At 41.8% G+C, this 20,644-nt stretch overlaps 1 protein-coding gene across 5 annotated transcripts in view; it reads right to left on the bottom strand.

Annotated features, from left to right (window-relative positions):
* Positions 1–19,728, bottom strand: part of LOC138582897 (uncharacterized) — a 328,003-nt gene extending 308,275 nt beyond the window's left edge. For 3 of the 5 annotated variants that reach the window (XM_069654617.1, XM_069654620.1, XM_069654618.1), the window contains exon 1: positions 19,449–19,728. The gene's annotated coding sequence lies outside the window, so the exon portion shown is untranslated. The remainder of the gene's footprint in view (positions 1–19,448) is intronic. The other 2 variants (XM_069654616.1, XM_069654619.1) reach the window with 1 other exon arrangement.
* Between the last annotated feature and the right edge of the window lie 916 nt (positions 19,729–20,644).

The raw sequence follows: 20,644 nt of genomic DNA, 5'->3' as shown, positions 1-20,644 counted from the left end.
AGAAGTGGAGTATACCCAACATAAAAAGAGCCCAGTTGCTCAAGGATTAGCAGATTTACATGACTGTGCAGCTGAATGTGTATCAGATGAAGTAGAGATAGAATCTAGTTTGCAGGAGTTTGAACAATCACCACATAAAGCTTTTTATGAAAAGACATGCGAGAATTTACCAACTGTATATGTTGATGGGTGTGCTTTTCACATTGTAAATGACAGCAGTAAACAGTTGGTATCAGGGATAGGAAATATTTGGCTCAAATGTGAGGACTTTCCTAGTATAGGGATGTGAATTGGGGCTAGAAGTAGCCAGGTAGCAGAATTAGCAGCCATCTATAAAGCAATTACTACTGCAGTTAATAATACATTCAGTGAAATTGTGCTGGTGACTGATTCTGATTATGCACAAAATAGCTCTGTAGAATATTTGTCTGGCTGTAAAGCAAGAGGCATGATTACATATAATAAAAAGCCCACCAAGCATGGAAAAATTATTCAAGCTATAGACAAATTAGTGTCAGAGAATGAGTTAACAATATACTGGAGGAACATTTGTGGACATTTAAAAACTCCAGGAGAAGCTAAGGAGGGAAATGATAAAGCAGATCACTTAGCCAAAATCGGGGTGTTATGGGAGAGTTGTTACCCATTGAACACTTCATTGGTGAAAAACGAATAGATGCAGTTAGACGCTCTATGGCTCCAAAAGAGGAAGAACAAACAGTAGTGCAATGGAGTTATGATAAACCAGATCAAGATATGATTAATGTGCAAAAAGATGATCCAATATTGGGGATCTATTATAATCATTTGATAGACCCTGAACAAAATCCTTTAGCTGAAAATGATTGTACAGGGAAAGAAGAGTTGAGGGCATTGTTAAAGAATAAAAAACTAATTAGACTACAGGATGGACTCATGATAAGGGAATCCATAACAGGACAGATACAATGGGTGGTACCCTTTCATTCAGAGGGCTAATGCTACACCATGCACATGATGCAATATCTGCAGGACAGAGAGGTTCACAAAAGACTTTAGAAATACTGAAAGATTATGCTTAATGGCCACATATGTCCCAAGATGTGGAATTATACACTAGGGGTTGCCTGGTATGTGCCCAATTTAAACCCCCTTCACTAATGCATAGAGCTCAGCTGATGAAAAGAGGCTTAACCCTTCCATGGTCATATTTGCAAATTGACTATGTAGGGCCTGTACAAAGGTTGAGTAGGGGGAACCGTTATCTTTTGACCGTGGTTTGTTAGATGTCGAAATGGTTAGAATGTATTCCTGCACCAGATTGTGGTGCACAAACCGCAGCTACATTATTGGTAAATCATGTATTTTCAATATTTGGATTACCACAAACAATAGAGTCAGACAGAGGATGTCATTTCACAAGCACCTTGATGAGTAAGGTGTGGCAGATATTGGGGATGAAAAGGAAACTGCATATTGAGTACCGACCCGCCTCTTCTGGAAATATTGTATGTTGCAACAGGTCTGTTATGGAGATATTAAAGAAGTTTGTAGTGGAGGCAGGTTCCAGTTGGGATTTACGATTTCCTCTGGTATTGATGGCAATCAGATCGACTCCTGCCAAAGCGACAGGCATCAGTCCTCATGCAGTGTTAACAGGAAGAAAACTTGTACTACCACAACATTTATTATACAGGACACATGAGCAAACACTGGTGAGTGCATCTACAGTTCATGAATATGTGGAAGAACTGAGTAATCATTTACAACATGCATTTGCATTTGTGCAGCAAAATTTGGAGAGAGCTGCTGACAGTGCAAAGTCATATTATGATAAAAAGACATCTGTGAAAGAGTATAATGTAGGGGATCAGGTATATAAATTTCATTTTGGGAAAGGTAAACATGAAAAATTCTAAATTTTTTGTGGCCTGGCAAGGGCCATTTGAGATTGCGGATAAGATGTCCCCAGTAGTTTGCAAAATATTGAAGACAGAGGGTGAAACAGTGACAGAGCAATTTGTTCATGTTAACCAAATCAAGCCCTGCCATCCCAAACATGAAATCAGGAGACGTGAGCAAGTAGAAACAGCTTAAGTGCCCTGAAGACATGGAAAGGAAGACACAGTAGCTGTTTTCATAGTGGCATATACCATAGAAATAAAAATAGATGTAGTCCTTTTTGTACAGATAAATGCAAATAAAGAGACCACATTTGAGAAAGGTGTGATAATAAAATTGGTATAAGGTGCTGAATCAGGTTAAATTACTATGGTACAATACTGAAAGGTTCTACATGAAAATTGTTTTGATGTATGATGATGTCATATGTTTGTTATTGTTACTCTCTGACATGTGCTTAGTTTCAGAAATCAGAAGACTATCAGAAGAATGTTTTGGACTACATTTTGTTTTGTGTGGTAGAAAGGGTAACATTGGTATTTTGTTATGTACTTAATCTGTCTCTTTTATATTTAATTTAGAAAACTTAATTGATCATTGGTTGAGGTCGGAGGTCGCAGGGCCAGAGGACACGAGAGATGATAGAGTCCTGGAGTCCACAGGATGAAGCTCAATTAAAGCCTCCAGACCGAAGTATGGAGGTGAAGACAAAGTGACAGGGACGACCAAAGAGATTAATTCTATGGAAAAACATCCAAGAGTGCCAGGATGAAAGAATTTCACCGAATGAACCAGATGACGAAAAATTGATGATCAAAACATCTCAGAGGTGCAATCATAAAAATGATAAACATTTTTGAAAAAACAGTGCTGAATTGAACTTAACTCTACAGCTTTCCCGATGAAGCATAGTATTATTCTATGGGACTGAAAAGGAGTGTGGTGGAGAATCACATTTTTTTTTTTAATTTTAATTATTTTTTTTAGTTAGTTATATTAGTCATTTATTTTATTTCTTTATTTAATGTTATTGTTTTTATTATCATACATAAAAATGAAATTTTGATGGCGGACACTTCGGTTAAAAAAAAACAACAAAAATATACATGCATACATGCATATGCACATGTGTTTGAGGACTCAAAGACCCAGTTGGGATATGTTTTACTGTTATTATAATTAAGCAGTGGTTTATTATGAAATATTTCAATGTTCATTTTCATTGTATTAAGTTTCTATTATTTCAATTGTGAGTCATATGATGGAGGGAAAGAAGAACAATTTGGGTTTCCTCCAATTGTGGATTTGGGTAGCCAGAATTGTCGGAAAAGGAGGGTATGTAAGGACATATATATTTTACCAAAATGTAATGGAATTTTTTTATTGCAAAATGTAGTGGCATTTTGTTGCCAGCAGTAATATGGTACATATATATATATATATATATATATATTTATATATTTACCAGTATGACATATGAAGTTGTTGTTGGTGGCATGCAAAGTACAGGTTTTACAACACAGCCAAGCCCATCTTGAAATTGCAGAGAATAAAATTCACACATAGAAAAGCTTAGTGCTGCCAGGCCAAATAATGAAGTGCACCATATTTTTTTGGATACCTCATACATGGAGACTACATAAGGTTATATAACTGACTAACATAATTAACATTGCTAAAATACTAAATTCTATCTTCCTTAACATCATAATGCACCTCATATGAAAAATGAGGTGAAAATCCATGTTTTAGTGGCACTGCTGTAATTCATTTTTAAATGCACACTGGCATTCTTTTTTTTCTGACTTAGCTTGTGGAGAGCAGAGGGAGAGATGCAGCAGGAAACAGAATGAATCATTTATTCAGGGAGGCCTAAAGCCCTCATTGTTCTAAACATGAGGGTTGATACAGAATGCATTCTTGTTAACCTTATTGGGGGAAATTATAGGCAGACAAGAAATGTCAAAAAGGGGAAGGACAGAAGGTTTCTTGGGACAAGAAATCCGGAAAAAAGTTAGTTCAGACTGGGCTGGGAAGACAGACGGAGCTCCAAGGGGTTAGAGCGCTGGCTGTGAGAGATATCTCGCTGGTGCTCCCCACACAAGATACAGAAGCATTTTGCGATGACAATGGGCCTGCATTTGCAAAAATAGCAAGGTCATGCTGGGGACTTCAAAAAAATAACAATCTTGGTAAGATATGTACATGCCAAGTGAGGACCATGGGAACTGCCGTATGAGTGGCTGAGGTTTATCACAGGGCAGGGAAAGTCAGGAAGTCATTGCATGTTTATTTTTGTCATTTTTAGATTGTGGGAACATTAATCTATGTTTCAAATAGACCTGATTGTTCTGTTTTGCTTTCTTTTGTATTCCAGAGGATGCTGTAGACTAGAGACTTAATTTCAACTTTGACTTACTCCTAAGACCTTTAGCTACATCTCTACCTACAAACCGCACGTGTAAATTCCAATTCAAAGTATTTGCAAACTTCAATTCCGATTCAAGGTGTGTACTGTGCTCATATTATAGCGTACATTTGGTAAGATCTTTTCAGTGTTGCTCCCATAGACATGTATATAAATTTAAGGATTTTTGCATCCTTTTCATTGATTTGCTCAGCCATTTACAAAGGTCATTTTTAAAAAGTGTAAAATGTCCAAAACGTTTTTCTCTATTGTATGGTGATGGAAGATGGCATTCAAACCCTATACACTGTTGTATATTCCTGAATATGTGCTGCTTACTTACATCTGTGTGGAATTGCTCCTTTGTGAGTTGAGAAATTTGCAGAGGGAAATCTTAACTTAAGCGCTATCTTTTCAACAAACCAAAACTGTTCTTTTCCATGTGTTTTATATTCTGTGTTGCTAAAAAGTGAATGCACCTGCATTACCTACTTTCTTAATAGTATTGTCACCAAATTGGTGATTGCTGCCCATATATTAAAACATATGTTTGATTTGAATTTTAAATAAATATTACCTTTACCAACCAGCCTGATTCTTGGTCCATGGTGACCTGGGGGTATTATGAGAAGGGGTGTGATATGAGTGGTATATCACGCAGAATATTGAACCTATAGACACAATAAAATAAGTATTTCATTTGTGCATTGCATGCTAGGCTGAGACCCGGGTGCTTTGCCTGATTGAAATCCTTGACACGTTCCCATGCTTACAAACAAGCCAACACTGGTGGCTTTGCCAATGCTTGTATATAAGGACTCCAGCCCTCCCTCGTGTGTCTTGAGTGCTTGTGGAGGCCTACGCTGCAGGTATGTTCATGTGTGTTTGATTAGGATTGGGTGTTGTACATATATGGGCTGAGTGCCAGTGGCGTATTTTGTGTGAGCTTGTTGGAATATCCTACATATCGTTTCTTAGATTCATCTCTGGAGACCAGGGAGATAAGATGGAGATGGTGGCTGGGAGTGGGATGGAACGTTTGGATAAATGCACCACCAGTGGTTTTCTCATGAAGCCAAGCTGGTTAGGTTAGTGTCTTCCCAGTGACTCTGAGCCACCTGATGTACTGCAGGTATGCCTATGATGTAAGAGAGGTGTAAGACAGGTGCTGTGTTTTTAAGTGATTTCTTCTGAGGCATGACCTGGGCAAAGTATGATATAGCAAAACTGGTGAAATTAACATAACTGTGATTTGAGTGCTAGATGTTTTCCACAAAGCATACCAATATCACTGGAGAGAAGGCTACTGCAGAGGGTGCATTCTCTAATTTGATGGTAAGATATAGGTTCTTGGAGCCACATAAAATACCACAGCATGAGAAGTCAGCTCAATAGGTTCACTTACTTTGCAACCTAATCAAACAGCCAATTTTTCTGGTACCACAAATTAAAAGATGACATTAGCGCGGCTGGTATGCAAAATTATGTCATGGACTTAACCTAATAAAGCATAGAACTTATTCAGTCTTCACATGGTGAATGGCAATTGTTTTCAAGCCAGTACCTTTTGGAAATGTACGTTTCCGGTATTTGCACCCTATGAAGCCATGTTAAATCAATCCTCCTCATAAGACTGTCCTGTATGTAAGGGACGGCAACAGCTGTCTGCCTAGCCTGGCTTTCGTGAGTGTCCCCCAAACATTTTTGAATAACCTGCGCCAATGTTGTACGGTATTTTGCTCCACTATTTTGAGCGTGTTACAGTCACTGGTGCCAGCAGTTGTGCATTCTACCATTTAGGCCAGTGGAAACATAAAGGTGTGAGAGGCAGAGTCTTCTAAATGGATTCCTGTATGCTGTGGTAAAAAGTGAAAATACAATGCTGGTGTAAACAAATGTTTTACATTTTTTTTTATTACGATATGGTTTACAAACAACCTTACACAAACTAATGTAATACACACATGAATGCATTTCTCAGAGATAAAACACATAAACTGTGAAATCGTGTCAATTTATTTAAAACAACCTGTAGAACGTGATAAAGTGTTATAATTAACAAAACATTTTCCCCACACAGTAGTCTGGACCAGAATAAGTTGATAGAATATTCAGAACTAAAACATTCCAGATATTTTACAAAGTTGTAATTGATAAACTCACCAAATGAACGCTGCTTTCAGTTCTACTAAAGCCTGAGCTGAGTCAACACCTTCCTGAACTTGCACCTTTCGTTGATAGCTAGCTAATAATCTTTAGTGATGATCAGGGTGACTAATTGTGCGTATTGTGAGGGCACGTTTTTGACACGCACTGTACGCAGGCGGGCACAGCGCCACCCAAAACTCTCGCTCCACTACCTGGCTTTATCGGACTGCGGGAACAGCAGTGAACATTGTTAGGTTAATTCAATTGATTTATTTACATGACAAAATAAACATACATCTTTTCATTCCCTACTTCCTTTTAGTTGGAAGTGGACTGTTTCCTCAAAAACCGCTCAGTCCAGCACTGAGAGAAACCTATCTTCACAGAGTGATTTACGAAAATAAAACGGGCTCTAAGAACTAGTTTTATTTTCGTTTTCAGGATGCATCTGCAGATGAGCTGGGGTCGCAGCAGCAGTGCCAAGGTTACAGGGAAGTCATCTGGGGTCTCAACGGCGACCCCTAACAACCACCAAATGACATCCATTTTCTAAGGCACCACTGAAAGAGCGGAAAATCCTTCACCAGGGACATGGCGGCAGCAGCACAGTCCAGTCTCTATACTTCAGCCCAGATTCATTAATCTGTTTTCTTCAAGTACATCCGGAAGACAACACAGAGAGGATGTAGGTCCATGTTTCTCCGTGCCACAAAGGGACTTGAATTCCTGAGCTGCAGATTAGAAATTTCTGCTGCAATGCAAATTATAGAGTGACACCCAAGCTGGATGGAATAGATTGTACCTTTTGGGGTGTGTTTGTTTTGTAGAGCATAGATCTCGTAGGACACACCTCTAAAAGGCAAGGATGTCCTCAGAGACCTAATTAAAGGAATTGGCAGTATTGTCAGGAGGGAGGAGAAGGAATGAGGAGATAGGTGGGAAGGGAGGAATCAAAGAAGGAGAGATAAGAGGGAATTGACTACGGTGATGGAAGGTGGGGGTTCAAAAAGGGAAATAGAGGAAGAAAGAAAAGAAAGAGAGAGGGACTCGGGGAAGTAATCCCACGAGTGAAAAGGATAGACAATAATGGTCCAGGGGAAGGGAGTGAGGAGTAGATATGGTCAGTGCAGGAATCTGACCAGCGAGAAAGGTGGAGAGGAGATTGTTTAATGATAAGAGTTGACGAGAAATAATGGAGGAGATTGAGAAGAAGCAGTAAGAAAGGGGAGATTAAGGTCTCCATGAAGAAAAAAGGAGGAGGAAGGAAGAAGAGAATACTGTAGAGAGTCAAGCTGGTCAAGAAAGTAAGTGGTGGTTAAAGAGGGGTCTGTAGATAGTAAGAAAGGAGAAAGGCAAATATTTAGAAAAAGCGGAGGGATAGTATTCAAATTATGAATGAAAAAGGAGATCAGAAAGAGGAGGAGCAGGATTCTAAGATTAATGGTAAAGTATTCCAGTGCCACCACCGTAACCAGAAGAACAGGCAGGGGGTGGAAGAAATGGGTAGTAGAGGTGAGAAGATAAGGGGTGATCCAGGTCTCAGTAAAACAAAGAAAATGCAGATGGAAATGAAGGAAGAAATCAAGAATAGAATGGGGTTTATTACAGTCAGAACAGGTTTTTAAAAGAACACGATTAATAGAGGGAGAGAGGTTGGAGGAGACAGTTGGGTAAGAGAAACTGGATTAATTGCAGCTAAAATTAGGTGTAGTAGAGGGGAAAAGTTGAGAGAAGGGCCTAGCCAAATAGGGCAATGGTACAGTAGCATAAAGAGGAGTAGAGTGGGAGACATGGGAAGAAGGAGACAATGGGCCTCATTACGAGTTTGTCAGTATTCTGCTGGTAAATCTGCTGGAAAACCACCCAACGGAATTACCCTTACCACCACTTGGTCTGGTGGATTTACCACTAGATTACAAGAGGTGGTGGTAGTCCCCATTAATTTGAAGTCCATAGAACTTTATTGGGGATTTCATCAAAATTACCACCAGCAGAATTACCACCACAGTAATTCCACCTTTTTTGCCAATTTTTCAGTGAAAAGTGGGAAGATTTACCTCCAGAATTATGCTGGAGGTAAATCCCCCACTCCAAGGCCAAACTTGTAGTATGGTGAAGCAGGAAACGTGGCAGTAATTCCCATATCACCATACCTGTAATGAGCCCCAAGGAATGCAAGTGGGGTGCACAATGTATTGTAAACAGGTGCACACAGGAAAAGATAGCAGCCTTGGTAGGTCACCCTTTGAATGGGATGCAGGTGAATCTGTGGATGGCAGCCCAGGCAAAAGTACTTGACAGTCAAGTGACCCCCTCACTGGTAATGGTAGTGATAGTGAGAAGATGCAGGGGAGGTGCCAACAGCAGCTGCCATAGTGTCACAGGGGCCTCCCACAGTAGGCCTCCTCCTATTCAAACAGGCTTTCACAGGGGAGATTGCCAGAGGTAGCCGGGCAAAAATAGCTGGCAATCACACAGATGGTAGTGTTGCTGGGAGGATGCAGGATAGGTCCAGGCAGCGGATGTCACAGTCGTCTTGGGTAAAAGTCCTCTCCCTGTCCAAACAGGCTAACTGCAAATGAGACCCCAGACAGTAGCCCAGGAAAAAGTACTTGGTGGTCACCTGATCCCTTACATGACCGCAGATGGTAGTGCAGGTTGTAGGGTGCAGGCGAGGTCCTGACGGTGGATGATGCAGTGTCACAGGGGCCTTGGTGGCAGTCCTCTCCCTGTCCAAACAGGGTGACACAGGTGAGTCCCGTTAGCACTCACATAAACCATCACGTGACCGCTGATGGTAGTGCTGGTGGGAGGGTGCAGGGTAGGGGACCTACTAGGACAGGGGTGGGTGCCGCTGTGTCACAGTGGCCTCGGGTGGTAGTCATCCCACTGTCCAAACAAGGCAAATGCAATTGAGTGCCCAGACAACAGTCCAGTCACAAGTAGTTGGATGGTACATGATCCCTCATGTGAACGCAGATAGTAGTGCTGGTGGAAGTATGCCGAGGAAGTCCCATCGGTGGATAACATGATGTGACAGGGAACTCGGGTGGCAGTCTTCCCCCTGTCCAAACAGGCTGAGTCGGTGGCAGCTCGGCAAATGTAGTGGGCAGTCTCATGAACCCTCACGTGACCGCAGATGGTAGTCCTGTTGGGGGGGTGCAGGGTAGGTCGAGGTGGCAGATATTGGTTTGTCAAAGGGACCTGCAGCAGCAGTCCTCCCTTTGTCCAAAAAGTGTGATAGCATACAAATCAGTGGCAGCAGACCAGGCTAACGTAGTTGGCAGTCACATGAACCCGCTCGTGACCACAGATGATAGTGCGGGTGCACCATGTGATCCCTCACGTAACTGCAAATGGTAATTCAGGTGAGAAGGTTCAGGGGAGGTGCCAGCAGCGGATGCCATGGTGTCACAGAAGCCTCTGACATCAGTCCTCCCCCTGTCCAAACACGGTGACACAGGTGACTCTGCGCACAGTAGCCCGGGCAAAATTCATTGTCAGTCATGTGAACCCTCACGTTTGTGCAGGTAGTACTAGTACGTGTGGGTGGGTGCAGGGTAGGTCCCGGTGGCACATACTGCTTTGTCACAGTGGCCTCAGGGTACAGTCCTACCCCTTTCCAAACAGGGCAACAGTAAGGAGAGTGCACAGGCGTGGGCAAAAGTACTTGGCTGTCCCATGATCACTCACGTGACTGCAGATGGTATTGCTGGTGGGAAGGTGCAGGGGATGTCCCAATGGCTGATGCCGTGATGTCACAGGAGCATGGAGTAGCTGTCCTCCCCCTGTCCAAATAGGGTGACAGCAGGTGAGTCTCGGAGTGACAGCAGGGCCAAAACTGCTTGAAGGTCCCGTGTTCCCTCACATACCCACAGATGATAGGGCTGGTGGGTGGGTCCGGCAAGGTCCAGCAGCAGATTCTGTGTTGTCACAGGGGGCTAACGCGCCCGTCCTCTCCTTGTCCAAAAGGGGTGACAGCAGTTGTATCTGCTGGCAGCAGACTGGCCAAAGGCATTTGGCGGTCACATGAACGCTCACGTTTCTGCAGTTTGTGCTGCTGGTGGGAGATACAGGGGAGGTTCCAGTGGTGGATGCCACAGTGTCACAGGCGATTAGGGCAGCAGTCCACCCCCTGGGCAAAAAGGGTGACAGCAGGTGCGACCAGAAATATAGGAAGAGGAGACTCATGCGACCTTCCATTTTCTTTCATTGTTTACTATGGTTATCTGTGATCTTCCAGCTCCACCCTCAGTTAGATGCCACTGAATGATCCTTCCAACTCATGCTCCTCCTCAATGCTGCTTCCGTATAACTGGAGTAGCTTTGTCCGCAGAATTTGTCTTGGGAGGTATTGACTGAGCATCAACGACTCCCTATGTCTTTATTCTGTACAATATAAATATATGTTTTTGGGATATTATGACTTCTCATTTAATATTGATTTGGTCCACTTTTCATTTTGATTTGTCTTGTATTTATAAAGGATTTGGAAACACATGTAGAGGCACAAGTTGTACGACTGTGAAGTTGTTATTTTTCAAAAGAAGAACTTTAATTTTACGCTCCAAACAGAGTATTTTGAAGAGTCTTCCAATCTACCCTTTCCATTCTGCATGTTCACAGATGTCCTAATGAATACACCCCCCACTCTTTGCTGAAACAGGGACTATACCAAGATCAACTTGACATGCCCCATGTGGAAAGTGTAGTGTCTGAAGTACAGAGTTTCGGCGGGCACCACAAGGATTTCTGCTACAATGATAATAGTATTGCTTATTCCGTAATCTTTATAGATGTTTTGACCTGGAGCTTCCAGTCTGAAAAAAGATCCTATGGCATCCGGATCTCAATGCAATGAAAAATTTAGAAGGAAAGTAAGGTAGCATTACCTTACTAAAGGCTGGAGCTCTCAGTTGACCCTTGGCAGGGTTGCGCAATTTAATTCAAAAATTCAATCAAGTATTAAATATTGCTTCAAAGATATGAAATGGTTGTATTGAATTTTTCAACGAGAAATGTTTTATTCACATTTCTAGGTTTAGTATCGCCAATTCAATTCTCATATAGTGAGGCAACTTCGAAAAACATAGGTTGTTTCATCAGTAAGCACATATGCCAATGCATTTCGGTCTATGACCATCGTCAGGGCCATGCTTTAGTGAATATACCATTGACTAATCATTCATATAACAATACAGAATTTCAACACAAAACATATATCAATGATTCAAGGATAATGCAAAAACGGATAAAACACATACCCCCAGGTGGATCCGTGTGAGTGTACAAGGAAGAAAATAAATGGAAAGTATGTCAATATTGTTAAACAACTATGTATTTACAGTGTTTAACTATTCCCAACGTGCGGCAGTCTGTACCTGCTTTAAATTGGTTGTCCTCTCATATCGGTATTCTCAATAGTTGTCTCCAACATTCCTGTTGATTAACAGTAGGAGAGTCTGAGTGCTTCTATCTGTTCATTTACATATAACCAGTATATCCGCACTAAAGAGTATCTTACCTTTGTGCGCGGAGCTCGCATGCAGAACCGATCGCGTTGAAAGCGAAAGTGTAATGCGCGTGAATCCAGACGCCATCTAAGATCGCCATGGGAACGTGGGCGGGGAGACACTGAGCAGCGCGAGCGCTGCTGCACGTACGCCTTGGGTCCCACCTCTCTGCAGAGCTGCAGAGGGGCGGGATTGTTGCCACGGCGATCCCTGTCATAGAGCGAAAAAATGTATGTTACTGTGCGCAAATGTCAGTGTATATACGATCACTTCATTCCGTGATCCTGGATCAAGTAATGAAAAGTTGGACATAAGAAATAAGAATTAAGAAAGAAGAATATTAATGTTTAAAAAAAACCATATGCAAATGCTAATCCAAAAGGAATATCTTAATTGAGGAAAGAACGTATAGCCATATCCGGAATTCATCTACTGTACGTTGTTATGATGTCCTTATGCTGTGTATGGAGCAACATTTTTGCAAAAATTGCGTCCACAATGTTTTGGTTCGCAGTGCTACAGTTAGGAGCTGCAGACATACACTTGTTATCTCAATTAGAGAAAACACATGTGATTGATACTGCTTCACAGAATATCCGTCCCGAAGCAACATCTGGTTATGTTTATTACAGGAAACACATATAATTGATATCTTCATTAATTCCTTTTGGGGTGAGAGAACTCAATCTATCAATCCAAAACGTCTCACGTTGATCCAGTCTTTTCTGTAAATCCTCATGTTTCTCTCTTCTTTGGACCCTCTCTAAGATCACAAATTTTATCTGTGCCAAATTGTGTTGTTTGTTTTGCCAATGTCTTGCCATCGCCGAGCTTACAGTATTGTTCCTAATACACGATCTGTGTTCGTTCCACCTCATTTTAGCAGTACGTTGCGTTTGTCCAACGTAATACAATCCGCATGGGCATTTGATCCCATATATGATTCCTGGAGTGTCACATGTTGCATAGCATTTTAATCTTATCTTCTCTCCAGTATAGGGATGATTGATTGTTTCTCCTTTCATGATATAGCTGCAGTTGCTGCAGTTCAAACTTGGGAATGTACCTATTCTGTCTGTGTTCTTCTTCTTCTGTGGTGGTCTCGTGTGAACTAATCTGTCTTTAAGGTTGGAGCTTCTTTGGTAGGCAAACGTGGGAGTTTCTTTAAATAGATGTTCAACCCTTTTATCGCATGTGACGGTGTTCCAATTTTTCTTTATAATTGCCTTAATGCGATTACTTTGGCATGAATATTTGGAAACAAAGACTAGTGGAGGTGAAGTATCTTTCTTGGTTTCTCTTGGTTTGAGTAGATCTTCTCGATTCTGTGTGATCGTCCGTGCTTCTGCGGAAGCAATTTCTTCCTGTGAGTAGCCTTGTGCAAGAAATTTACTGCCCATTGCCTTAACTGCTACTTCGTATTCACTTTGGTTGCTGACAATTCTTTTGACTCTAAGCATTTGGCTATAGGGTAGATTTCTAATCAAACTTGGTTGGTGAAAGCTGAGCCGTTGTAACAGACTATTCCTGTCTGTGCTCTTCCGATGGATTGTTGTCTGATATTCAGTTTGTGTGATGTTTATTTCCACATCTCGAAAGTGGATGGATTTCTGTGAGTATTCATATGTAAACTGTATCCGAGGGTCTATACTGTTGATATATCCGAAAAATTCTAGAAGGCGTACTTCTGTGTTCTTCCAAATGCCAAAAATATCGTCGATATATCTGATCCAGATAATAAGATCTTGATTCCACAGATGAGTTAAGAGGACATATTCTGTTTCAAATGTATGCATAAATGAGTTCGCATATGAAGGGGCCATCGTTGCCCCCATGGCCGTACCTGCGACTTGTAGATAATATGAATTCTTGTAATGGAAGTATGAATTATTACTGATAAATTCAAAAAGTCCCATGATGAATTCTTTTTGTGCAGCTATATCTCCCTCTTTCAAAAGCATCCACTCCACTGCTTCTCTGCCGAGATCATGGGGAATTGAAGTATATAGGCTTTTCACATCCACCGTGAAGCAGATGTTGTTGTTGTCAAATGCGATGCTACGTAAATACTGTAGGAAATGTGTAGAGTCTTTGATGTAAGTGCTTGTTTTCTGAATTAATGGCTGTAAAAAATAATGTATTTTGCGAGTGGTTCAAGAATGCTGTTGATCCCCGCTACTATAGGTCTTCCTGGAGGTTTTTGCATGTCTTTATGGATCTTTGGGAGAGTATAGAAATGTGGAATCTTGGGATGTGTGTTCATCAAAAATTTCTTTGTGTTATGATTAATCCATTCGAGTTCTTCAGCCCTTTCAAGGAATTTTTCCAAGTTGCAACGGATTTCTTCTGTGGGATCTGATTCAAGTATGGCATAGGTGTTACTGTCGCTGAGTTGCCTAAGGCACTCTTCTTCATAGTCACTTGTGTTCAGTAATACTAGGGCTCCTCCTTTATCTGCGGACCTTATTGTTATTTTATCATCTCCATATAAAACATTTCTTGTTGAAAAATTCAATACAACCATTTCATATCTTTGAATCAATATTTAATACTTGATTGAATTTTTGAATTAAATTGCCCAACCCTGCCAAGGGTCAACTGAGAGCTCCAGCCTTAAGTATTGTTATATGAATGATTAGTCAATGGTATATTCACTAAAGCATGGCCCTGACGATGGTCATAGACCAAAATGCATTGGCATATGTGCTTACTGATGAAACAACCTATGTTTTTCGAAGTTGCCTCACTATATGAGAATTGAATTGGCGATACTAAACCTAAAAATGTGAATAAAACATTTCTTGTTGAAAAATTCAATACAACCATTTCATATCTTTGAATCAATATTTAATACTTGATTGCATTTTTTAATTAAATTGCGCAACCCTGCCAAGGGTCAACTGAGAGCTCCAGCCTTTAGTAAGGTAATGCTACCTTACTTTCCTTCTAAATTGAAAGTGTAGTGTCTGCCATTTCATCACACAATCTACCAATGTTGATATAGGTCTGATTCAACCATGGCAACAGAGATCCCTGACCAACTGTAATTCTAATATGGTAGCCTATCTCAATAAATGTCCGTGCAATACGACATGTATAGGTATGACTACACGCAAAATCAGAAGAAGAATTGTGGGACATCGTAGTTGTTTTCGAACGGACAAAGAGAATGCCCCATTGGTATCTAATTGTTCAGCTACCGCACCGGCAGAGGATGATTTTAGATCTGCCGTTCGTCATTTGACGCATAAAAGCGCTGAAGGAAATAACATGTGTATTTCTTCTTTGTATAAGAAATAGAGAATACTGGATGCATTTCGGGTTAGCTTCCACAAGTGGTGATGTTGCTACGTGCTTTGTACACTCAGTATGAATGATATGCACTAATATTACATCTCAGTGTTTTCAGATTCAACTATGAATATCATTTGACTGGGAACTCCTAAAGGATATTTTTACTATGTTTATATCGCAATTTGGATTCATTTTGTAATGTAAATAACAGCTGCATGTGTTTGACGGCATAACCCAAGTTCCAACTTCACACATACAAGAAAAGTGATCTCAGGAAGGTATGGGATTCACTCAGCCATTTAATATTAAATCAATAATCAAACAAACATTATTCTAAGAGCAATTTACTTTCCCTTGACAGGATGTCTGTCTCTCATAACAACAATTTTCATGCGGTATCTAGTTCACGGACATTTCATGCGTTTTAACACGAGGTAATTTGAATTTTCTACTTAGAAGATGCCTACATTATAAATTTATGACATGCCTCTACTCTTCTTTCATTTATAATTACACCACTCATTACAGGGCATTATAATTACATAATATAATTCATGCCAGAATTCACTTCTCACAAAAACAACCATTTTGTGTTTTTTTGGTATTAGCATAATTGTTTGTTTTTAATTGATCGAATGGTACATTTGACCAAATTCTGCCAGTAGCATTTGATTGATTAAAAACAAACAATTAGGCTAATAAATACCGAAAATGTGGAGCGAGGGTTGGAGGGGTGTCCCCCGCTTCCTCAACATGGAAGGCGGGGGACCGAAAAGGAAAAAAAAGAAGAAAAAGGGCCCGTGCGCCATCAGATCGTAACCACGTTAGAGGGGTGGATCTGATGCTGCAGACGTGAAGGGGATCTGGAGGCAATCAAACAGGTAAGTAGGGGAGGGGGATTGGGGTTGGGTTCAGGGCAATTGGTTTGTGGTTTGATCCTCTGATAATTGATTGCATGCAGTTTTTTTCATAGTTTGCCACGATCAATTATCAGACGATCAAACACCACAAAACTTTTTTTTTTTAGTTAAAACCTCCACTGAAGAAGGTTCTTTACACAGTAGAACCGAAACATGTTGGGGCCTAAGGGTTGTGCAGAAGAAATGTTTGCAGGGACTGAAATATGTTTTTAGATGTTTAACATATTTTAGACACACATTGTCACTTTTGTTTTGAGAGGACTTTGAAATGTTTTATGTTTTTTGTTAATGTTTAGGAACATTGGCTTATTACATGACAGTACGTGGTTATGTTTTTATACATATATTGACGTACTAAAATTACTGATGCATTAAATACAAGTGAATCATTTAATACATTGATATTTTGACACTAATTTGAAGTGATTGATCATGTTATACGCTGTTAAGATATTGTTTAGAGGCATATGACTAAGGGGGATTTATATTTGTTGATTGCATTTGATTTGCCGGCTGAATTCCTTTTTCGGGTCCCTTCCATTAGGAGGATTGAATAAAAAAATAGGTATTTTCAATTATGAAAAATTGAGACATGTCAGACCCTAAAATCGGAAGAGACATATAGTGTTGACATAATATTTAATGTTATTTCTAAAACAATTAAACCCCTGAATTCACACAGAGACATACACAGGTGCTTTAGTGTTGAAGTTGCTGATCCCAGAACCTGGACACCTATGTGCTAATTCTATCTCCTATATTTCACTAAAAGGTTTTATTCAAGACAATTCAATGTATATAACTGTGCCACAAACTGTAACTACTACATTTGTGTTTGCAAAAATAAAACAATATCAGTACGATATACAATACCAGCTCCATGTGCTCTCAGACACATCCTGTTGTCCGTTCATTTGTCTCATACAGCACCCACACCACAAGTTTTCAGGGTAAAAGTCCCAGTGTTGAAGATATGTTTGATGACATTTCTTTTATGTATTAGACATTAGTATGGCACCTATAGACAAGTGTTTCCATGCAACACAAGACAAGATGGTGGGGGCATGGGAATAACAACGAAAAACAGTAATATTGACAATCCTACCGTGCAAGTCCATGACAATGGGTAAGTGCAAGGGCCAGGGGCTAGAGGGAGTAGTGCAGGAGAGAGGTGCCATCAAGGGTGTGGGCAGGCAAGTGCTGGGTGGCACATGGCGGCTAGTGCTAGCAGAAGGGCAAAGGGAGGATGACTGCGGTGGACAAGGAGGACCACGTTGTTCTAGTCAGGTAAAAGGGAGCCCCGGGGCAAGTTCTGGCAAGGGATGCTGGGGGAGACTTGTAGGGGGTGGTCTGGCCCCTTTATGACTCTGAAGGGACCAGGTCCCAGGTGAAGCAGCAGAGTGAGAGCTAACACGGAAGGGGGGAGAGGAGGAAGAGGAGAAAAGGAAAGTCTTGAGATGTTTCCAGAACTTAAGAAGATTCAGCTCAAAGGGAGGAGGGGCTGTTCCAGAAGGAGGAACCAGCCGAGGAAATGAATCTACCCCCCACTCTCTGCTTGGAGAAATGTTTGACCTGCAGAGTGTTGGAGCCACAGGACCGGAGGACTCTGGCTGGGGATTATTTAGGGAGGGAATGCTGGATGTAGAGAGGTCCCAGGCCCCAGACAGCCTTGTGGATGATGCAAAGGATTTTGCATTCACTGGAAGCCAATGGAGAGATTTTAGGGCTGGAGAGATGCTGTCCCTGGGCTTGAGGCCATGGATAATGCTTGCAGTCCTATTCTGGATTAGGTGAAGGGGGCACAAGGTGGGAAGAGGCAGATTGAGGAAGAGGCTGATGCAGTAATCTAGCCTAGAGAGAACCAGGGCTCTGGAGACGTGAGCTTCTGGGGAAAGGTGAGGAAAGGCAGAATGAGGGGGTGAAGCAGAATGTTGGACTTTTTGGGAAGTTCTGTGTTGTGTGGAGAGAAAGAGAGGACTCAAAGATGATCCCAAGGTCATATTTTCATTAAATCGTTCTGTGTTGTGTGGAGAGAAAGAGAGGACTCAAAGATGACACCAAGGTCATATTTTCATTAAATCGTTCTGCTATTCCTTTGAGCTAGATTGGTGCTATGTCAGTAAAGAACAAACAAGCTAAGACTGTCCTAAGAAATAGTAGCACTTGTAAGTTATTGCTGACCTTATCTGAGCCAATCAGAATGCTCGGTAGGCAGTCAATAAACTGCTGTTATCTAATGCTTTCTGAGCATTCTCATTTCAGAAGGAGACGGGGATACGGCCGGAAGTACGGCACTGCATTCGCCAAGCAGACATGGAATTTCCCATCAAGATGTATTTCAGCAAAACTCCCACTTTACGTGAGCACGTTTTATTCACTATTTGCTTAAAGTGGCAAGCGATACCAATGAAAAAGCTAAAACATGGGAACATATGTTCGCTTTGGTGTAAAGTAACCGTTTCCTTTTTCATGGCACCTAATGCCTGTCCATGTTAAAAAGTTCCAGGTCAATTAACCTTACTATGAAATGCTTGCATTATTAAAGCAACCTTGTTATTTTAATGCTACGAAATACGACTGCATTTAGTTTAGAAACACGTGCTGTCCGTGTATTGTACTACTGTTAAACTAATGTTGTTTACTTCCCCATCACAACTCCCAAACCTGTATTGCTACTACCACTATCAGGGCATAGTTGCATTGTCTCGGCAGGAGGACTCGTCCCTCCACCTCTAAGGCTGTATTAGTATTACCCTCCTCAACGTCAATGTTTCCGTCATGTTTGAAATGTCGATAGTTTGAGTTAATCCATTGGATCCCCGACACGAGGTGACCTCCAGGGTGCAAACGGGTCTCTGTGGAATTTGCATTCTCCCGAAGAGCCTCGTGCAAGCATTTGGGAAAGAAAAAGGCTGCGGTCCCGTGGTCGGCGTATATATACAGGGGTCTGCAACCTTTGGCTCTCTAGATGCTTTGGACTACAACTCCCACTATCCGTAGCAAGCATAGTCAATGGTGAGGGATCATGGAATCTGTAGTCCAAAACAGCTGCAGAGCCGCAGGTTGCGTGCTAGAGATAGGTCATGTGTCTAATACGTTCAGAATGGCAGCAAAATCTGAGCGCTACATTGACATGCAACATATTTATTGTGCTCCGTTGCCTACGCTCTAACATGCATGAGAGTCCAAATAGAAACGCGTTGCAGGTGATAGATGTTGCGCGAGTGCGCGTGTCTTTTTATGAAATGCCAGCGTTCGCAATCGCGAGGAAAGCTCTGCTCCTACCTGTGCCGGGGCTGTGCTCTCGCGGTTGCTTCGCATCTCCTCTCCTCGAATCGCGTATCCCAGGCTGGGAAGTAGACGGCTCGCAAGCTTGAAACCTTTGGCGGTGATGACCCCTTAGGCAAATACTGGCTTCCCGCAAGTGCCACCTGCGGGACTCGGCAGCACGGAGCTCCCGGTTTCACTTTCTCTTCCGACAAGCAAAGGCCAAGTACTCGCCGTCACCGATTCCTATCAGCGGGAAATGCCGTGCAGACGCTCCCCAGATCGGGTAAGGCAGAGGTAGTGACCTCGCTCTTCGGAATAGCCGGGTATCACAGCCAGACGTGCAGTTTCGCCCTCTTGGTCTACACATAATTACACAAGCGGAGATTACAAACAAGACTCCCGAGTTGTAAAGTGAGCAATCTGCACTTTGGGAAAATACATGTTCACCTAACGTATAAATACATAATGGCACTCATAGAGGGCTTTTATTCAGCTCTCACGTGCTTGTAAAGTGAAACAGTATAGTTGTGAGTATGGAGGGACATGCACGCTGCTTTGCCCCCTTGAACACTCTCTGTTCTGTGCTGCAGTCTTGGTATGTGAACAGGGACTGGCCTACAGAGAACTCTGGAGATTTCCCAGTAGACCTCTGGCCCCTGAGCCTCTTTTGTGTGGTTACCTATTTAATTTCGAAATGTTCTCATAGGAAAAGGGTTGGGCTTCAGCTCCAGTGGGGGGGCTGCCCCCCCCCCCACAAGACCACCCTATGCCCCCCCTAGAAAGAGGCCTTGAATGCGGGACCCAAGAGAGTGGGGGCATTATGGTGTGGGGGGTCATTTTGAACTAAATGTGGAGCAAGAACGTCAGAGTGATGGTTTCATACAATAAAGTCGCCATAATAAATACTGCAGTAAAAAAGCTGAATTATTGTCATTTTTTCCTCACATATATATGCATGGGGAGACCCCCACATCCACCAACACTCCCCATAACATGCCCACCCCCACATTTATATGTGAAATAAGTGCATTAAAAACAGAAATCAACATTTTCTACTGCAGGATAATCTCTGCGACTTTATTACTGGATACCAGAGAGATTAGAATTCTGAGAGGCTGCACTGCAGTAGGCACAGCCAGGATGTGTTCACTTGCCCTGGACAATGATCTATGTCCCGCAGCCAAGAAAGCACAAATGACCACAGAGATGAA

This window comes from Ambystoma mexicanum, chromosome 3q (assembly GCF_040938575.1).
Source record: "Ambystoma mexicanum isolate Mex_15411 chromosome 3q, UKY_AmexF1_1, whole genome shotgun sequence".
In the NCBI taxonomy this organism is placed as follows: domain Eukaryota; kingdom Metazoa; phylum Chordata; class Amphibia; order Caudata; family Ambystomatidae; genus Ambystoma; species Ambystoma mexicanum.
Note: the sequence above shows the minus strand (reverse complement) of the source record. Positions and strands in the feature narration are given on the sequence as shown.